Consider the following 6,000-nt stretch of genomic DNA (forward strand, 5'->3'; position numbering starts at 1 on the left):
AGAGAAAAAAGAGAAAAAGCTGTCAGAGGTAACAGGGAGTACGAACTGGAAACGCCATGAAGTAAATCGCGTGTGAAACGACAAGTACAGAATTCACCCACTCGCTCTCCACGAAAAGCACGTACAAGGAATTGGTGTTCTACACGTACCTTATATGCAGGCCCACACGTACAGCGTCACTTACGCGGCGTGTACGTGCTAGGCCCATTCCCACCAATTACACGCTTTGACACTTCTGCGTGTAGGTCCATTTTCACCAATTACACGCTTTGACACTTCTGCGTGTAGGTCCATTTTCACCAATTACACGCTTTGACACTTCTGCGTGTAGGTCCATTTTCACCAATTACACGCTTTGTAACTTCTGCGTGTAGGGCTATTTCCACCAATAACACGCTTTGAGACTCGGACGTGTCACGCAACTTATTCCTACGCGTGCACGTGACTTCATAGACGCGCATACGCTGGTGACGCGTTTACGCGCTAAGGGCCTTTCATCGATTTACACGCAGACGTGTGGGATTTTCACGTGCAAAATCACTCCGTATCAAGCTCTCCACGCGTACACACACAAAAGACCACCCTCCTGCCCAGGAGGCCAAATTACTGCCCCCCAGAGCCCTGAGCACGCTCCCACCTGCCATCTGCTGCTGCCTGACTGCCTGCTGCCGACGTGCCCTGCCATTTGCTGCCTGCACATCAGCCAGGGGTGCTGTTGCTGTGACCACCCCTGCTGGAACCAAAGGCTCCCGACTGCTTTTCCGTCGCCCCACAGCCCAGCCCCAGGACCCAGTTGCCCACCCACTCCTGCCTCTGGGGTTGCCATGTCGGGCACTACAACATCTGGCACCAGTGGCAACCCCCGGCCAAGGAGGCAGAGGGGCACCAGCTTCAGTGCCAGGGAAGTTGGTGTCCTGGTGGAGCATGTCCTGGGGCAGTATGATGCCCTCTTCGGAAGGTTGCGCGCCGACAAGGAAGGACGGACTCGGATCTGGATGGACATCGTGACTGCCATCAACGCGGAGGAGGTGGCAGTCCGCGACTACGAACGTGTCAGGAAGCGCTGGGAGGACTTCAGGTCCAGGACCCTCAACAAGGCCCGGCGCCTCATGATGGCAGCAGATGCTAAGGGGCGGGCGGGGCCACTTGTCGGAAGATCAGATGAGTGTCCTGGAACGCATATCCCCAGCGCTCCACATCCAGGTCCTTCAGAAGCAGACTCGTCTGGAGTCGAGCGGTAAGTGTACATGCATTCTGATTGTAAGCTGTGCGTGTGGTGGTGTGCCAGGAGTGTGCAGGTTGAACATGTATTTTTATGTGGCCAAGTAGGGGGTGTGTACAGGGCTGTGAGGGTGACACATGCGAGGGGTCTCATGTGTGACACATGGATGGTGCTTGTGTGTGTGTGGCCTTGCATGGTACAGGATGTGGAGGTATGATTGTCAGGTGTGACATGGATGTCAATCGAGACAATGCGACAGTTGGCGGAGGTGTACACATGCATGCAGGTTTGGTGTTGTGTGTGCATGTGTAGTGTACTCCCTATGTTGCATGTGATGTGTGGATAACCTTTGGCTGCCCATGCTGTTGTATGTGAATGGATGGTGCTGGCTGTTGCATTATGGCTGTGGTATGGCTCATGTGTGCAAGTTGAAATGACATGTGTGTTGGGGATTGTGATGCCATGTGTGAGGTTTACCAATGCCACTCATGTATAACTGTCATGTGTGTATGAGTCCATTTTACAGTGCCCTGATGCCTGTGTTTTCTTTCTCCCTGTCTGCAGTGTCAACTGATGAAGAGGGCGGAGAAGGTGCTGTGGAGCACAGCGGCAGGGGTCGCACCACCAGCCGGAGACGCAAGGCCCGGATCCCCTCCCAAGTTGTGATCTCGTCGGGGAGTGAGGAGTCTGGTGCCACCTCCCAGGCCGCAGCTGGCGAGGGGAGGTCCAAGAGGCGGAGGTCGGAGTTGGACTCCTCGGCAGCAGAAGGGGCAGGTGGGACCCCACAGGGCCCAACGGGGGAAGATGGCACGGAGTCATCCAGGTTGGTGGGGGCCTGGTGGAGGCTGCCCCTGGTGGCGGGGGGGTGGGGGGGGTGGGAGACATGAGTGGGGGCCTGGTGGAGGCTGCCCCTGCACTGCTGGGGGGTGGTGGGAGACATGAGTGGGGGCCTGGTGGAGGCTGCCCCTGCACTGCTGGGGGATGGGGGTGATAGGGGACATGGGTGGGGGCCTGGTGGAGGCTGCCCCTGGTGGCGGGGGAGTGGGGGTGATAGGGGACATGAGTGGGGGCCTGGTGGAGGCTGCCCCTGCACTGCTGGGTGGTGGGGGTGGTGGGAGACATGGGTGGGGGCCTGGTGGAGGTTGCCCCTGGTGGCTGGGGGGTGGGGGTGGTGGGAGACATGAGTGGGGGCCTGGTGGAGGCTGCCCCTGCACTGCTGGGGGATGGGGGTGGTGGGAGACATGAGTGGGGGCCTGGTGGAGGCTGCCCCTGCACTGCTGGGGGGTGGGGGTGATAGGGGACATGGGTGGGGGCCTGGTGGAGGCTGCCCCTGGTGGCGGGGGAGTGGGGGTGATAGGGGACATGAGTGGGGGCCTGGTGGAGGCTGCCCCTGCACTGCCGGGGGGTGGGGGGGTGGGAGACATGGGTGGGGGCCTGGTGGAGGCTGCCCCTGGTGGCGGGGGAGTGGGGGTGATAGGGGACATTAGTGGGGGCCTGGTGGAGGCTGCCCCTGGTGGCTGGGGGGTGGGGGTGGTGGGAGACATGAGTGGGGGCCTGGTGGAGGCTGCCCCTGCACTGCTGGGGGGTGGGGGTGATAGGGGACATTAGTGGGGGCCTGGTGGAGGCTGCCCCTGGTGGCGGGGGAGTGGGGGTGATAGGGGACATTAGTGGGGGCCTGGTGGAGGCTGCCCCTGGTGGCGGGGGGGTGGGGGTGGTGGGAGACATGGGTGGGGGCCTGGTGGAGGCTGCCCCTGGTGGCGGGGGGGGTGGGGGTGGTGGGAGACATGGGTGGGGGCCTGGTGGAGGCTGCCCCTGGTGGCGGGGGAGTGGGGGTGATAGGGGACATTAGTGGGGGCCTGGTGGAGGCTGCCCCTGGTGGCTGGGGGGTGGGGGTGGTGGGAGACATGAGTGGGGGCCTGGTGGAGGCTGCCCCTGCACTGCTGGGGGGTGGGGGTGGTGGGAGACATGAGTGAGGGCCTGGTGGAGGCTGCCCCTGCACTGCTGGGGGGTGGGGGTGATAGGGGACATGGGTGGGGGCCTGGTGGAGGCTGCCCCTGGTGGCGGGGGAGTGGGGGTGATAGGGGACATGAGTGGGGGCCTGGTGGAGGCTGCCCCTGCACTGCTGGGGGGTGGGGGTGGTGGGAGACATGAGTGGGGGCCTGGTGGAGGCTGCCCCTGCACTGCTGGGGGTGGGGGTGATAGGGGACATGGGTGGGGGCCTGGTGGAGGCTGCCCCTGCACTGCTGGGGGGTGGGGGTGATAGGGGACATGGGTGGGGGCCTGGTGGAGGCTGCCCCTGGTGGCGGGGGAGTGGGGGTGATAGGGGACATGAGTGGGGGCCTGGTGGAGGCTGCCCCTGCACTGCTGGGAGGTGGGGTGGTGGGAGACATGAGTGGGGGCCTGGTGGAGGCTGCCCCTGCACTGCTGGGGGGATAGGGGACATGGGTGGGGGCCTGGTGGAGGCTGCCCCTGCACTGCTGGGGGGTGGGGGTGATAGGGGACATGGGTGGGGGCCTGGTGGAGGCTGCCCCTGCACTGCTGGGGGGGTGGGGGTGGTGGGAGACATGGGTGGGGGCCTGGTGGAGGCTGCCCCTGGTGGCGGGGGAGTGGGGGTGATAGGGGACATTAGTGGGGGCCTGGTGGAGGCTGCCCCTGGTGGCGGGGGAGTGGGAGTGATAGGGGACATGAGTGGGGGCCTGGTGGAGGCTGCCCCTGCACTGCTGGGGGTGGGGGCGGTGGGAGACATGGGTGGGGGCCTGGTGGAGGCTGCCCCTGGTGGCGGGGGAGTGGGGGTGATAGGGGACATTAGTGGGGGCCTGGTGGAGGCTGCCCCTGGTGGCGGGGGAGTGGGGGTGATAGGGGACATGAGTGTGGGGCCTGGTGGAGGCTGCCCCTGGTGGCGGGGGAGTGGGGGTGATAGGGGACATGAGTGGGGGCCTGGTGGAGGCTGCCCCTGCACTGCTGGGGGGTGGGGGTGGTGGGAGACATGGGTGGGGGCCTGGTGGAGGCTGCCCCTGGTGGCTGGGGGGTGGGGGTGGTGGGAGACATGAGTGGGGGCCTGGTGGAGGCTGCCCCTGCACTGCTGGGGGGTGGGGGTGGTGGGAGACATGAGTGGGGGCCTGGTGGAGGCTGCCCCTGCACTGCTGGGGGGTGGGGGTGATAGGGGACATGGGTGGGGGCCTGGTGGAGGCTGCCCCTGGTGGCGGGGGAGTGGGGGTGATAGGGGACATGAGTGGGGGCCTGGTGAAGGCTGCCCCTGCACTGCTGGGGGGTGGGGGTGGTGGGAGACATGGGTGGGGGCCTGGTGGAGGCTGCCCCTGGTGGCTGGGGGGTGGGGGTGGTGGGAGACATGAGTGGGGGCCTGGTGGAGGCTGCCCCTGCACTGCTGGGGGTGGGGGTGGTGGGAGACATGAGTGGGGGCCTGGTGGAGGCTGCCCCTGCACTGCTGGGGGGTGGGGGTGATAGGGGACATGGGTGGGGTCCTGGTGGAGGCTGCCCCTGGTGGCGGGGGAGTGGGGGTGATAGGGGACATGAGTGGGGGCCTGGTGGAGGCTGCCCCTGCACTGCTGGGGGGTGGGGGTGGTGGGAGACATGGGTGGGGGCCTGGTGGAGGCTGACCCTGGTGGCGGGGGAGTGGGGGTGATAGGGGACATTAGTGGGGGCCTGGTGGAGGCTTCCCCTGGTGGCTGGGGGGTGGGGGTGGTGGGAGACATGAGTGGGGGCCTGGTGGAGGCTGCCCCTGCACGGCTGGGGGGTGGGGGTGATAGGGGACATGGGTGGGGGCCTGGTGGAGGCTGCCCCTGGTGGCGGGGGAGTGGGGGTGATAGGGGACATTAGTGTGGGCCTGGTGGAGGCTGCCCCTGGTGGCTGGGGGTGGTGGGAGACATGAGTGGGGGCCTGGTGGAGGCTGCCCCTGCACTGCTGGGGGGTGGGGGTGGTGGGAGACATGAGTGGGGGCCTGGTGGAGGCTGCCCCTGCACTGCTGGGGGGTGGGGGTGATAGGGGACATGGGTGGGGGCCTGGTGGAGGCTGCCCCTGGTGGCGGGGGAGGGGGGTGATAGGGGACATGAGTGGGGGCCTGGTGGAGGCTGCCCCTGCACTGCTGGGGGGTGGGGTGGTGGGAGACATGAGTGGGGGCCTGGTGGAGGCTGCCCCTGCACTGCTGGGGGGTGGGGGTGGTGGGAGACATGGGTGGGGGCCTGGTGGAGGCTGCCCCTGGTGGCTGGGGGGTGGGGGTGGTGGGTGACATGAGTGGGGGCCTGGTGGAGGCTGCCCCTGCACTGCTGGGGGGTGGGGGTGATAGGGGACATGGGTGGGGGCCTGGTGGAGGCTGCCCCTGCACTGCTGGGGGGTGGGGGTGATAGGGGACATGGGTGGGGGCCTGGTGGAGGCTGCCCCTGCACTGCTGGGGGGTGGGGGTGACAGGGGACATGGGTGGGGCCTGGTGGAGGCTGCCCCTGCACTGCTGGGGGTGGGGGTGATAGGGGACATTAGTGGGGGCCTGGTGGAGGCTGCCCCTGGTGGCTGGGGGGTGGGGGTGGTGGGAGACATGGGTGGGGGCCTGGTGGAGGGTGCCCCTGGTGGCGGGGGGGTGGGGGTGGGGGTGGTGGGAGACATGGGTGGGGGCCTGGTGGAGGCTGCCCCTGGTGGCGGGAGAGTGGGGGTGATAGGGGACATTAGTGGGGGCCTGGTGGAGGCTGCCCCTGGTGGCTGGGGGGTGGGGGTGGTGGGAGACATGAGTGGGGGCCTGGTGGAGGCTGCCCCTGCACTGCTGGGGG

Source organism: Ambystoma mexicanum, chromosome 9 (genome assembly GCF_040938575.1).
Source record: "Ambystoma mexicanum isolate Mex_15411 chromosome 9, UKY_AmexF1_1, whole genome shotgun sequence".
Lineage (NCBI taxonomy): Eukaryota > Metazoa > Chordata > Amphibia > Caudata > Ambystomatidae > Ambystoma > Ambystoma mexicanum.